The sequence below is a fragment of the Eurypyga helias genome, unplaced genomic scaffold, assembly GCF_000690775.1.
Source record: "Eurypyga helias isolate BGI_N326 unplaced genomic scaffold, ASM69077v1 scaffold35837, whole genome shotgun sequence".
Taxonomy (NCBI): Eukaryota; Metazoa; Chordata; class Aves; order Eurypygiformes; family Eurypygidae; genus Eurypyga; species Eurypyga helias.
Genome location: NW_010260485.1, coordinates 1 through 753, shown reverse-complemented (window position 1 = coordinate 753; position 753 = coordinate 1).

Sequence of the window (753 nt, the reverse complement as noted above, 5' to 3'; positions counted from 1 at the left end):
GACACTCAGCCAAACCCCCCCCACCCTTCCCCGCTTGGCTCCCTGTTTACTGTTACCAAAGACCTGCACTGTCAGAGAACCCACAGACCACATCCTGCTTCCTTGTCTTACTCTCCGGGTCCCGCCGTAACGGCCTTCCCGTCCTCACCTTTATGGCAAACACGGGCTGAGGGCGAGGCAGCGCTGACTCCGCGAGTTTCATCCCTGATGGAAACGCCCCAACGCTGCGCTCGGCGTCACCCGGAAGTGCCACCGGGAAACAAGTAACTCGGCTGCTTCGTCAGCCGGAGAGGCCAAACGTCGCGCTCGGAACGTTTGCCGAGGGCAGCTGGGCGCGTGGCGTCCCGGCGTACCAAAGCCATACCCTGTGCGCCCCAGGGCGAGCTGCACGACGGGAAACGGAGTCGCTGTGGGAACTCTTAGGGTTTAGGTTTGGAGTTTGGTCCGTTTTGGCGCGCGAGGCACTGACCCGAGAAACCTCCTTCACTGATCCGGGTCCAGACTCCTCCCTTTTCGAGTCACCTGACCCACTTCCTGCTCTAGAGTGGTATTTTTGTACTGCAGGAACTTCTTCACATCCACATCCATATGCAATCCAAGTGAAACAGACTGCGGAGGCCGCCCCTTCTCCGCAGCCTGTCGCAGGGGATGTGCGCATCAGCCTCCCCCCTGCCCCGTATCCGCCTGGGAGTCACCGCTGCCCAGGTGTGGAGCAGCACCTTCGGAAAGCCGTGCTTTCCCTCGCTGACAGGG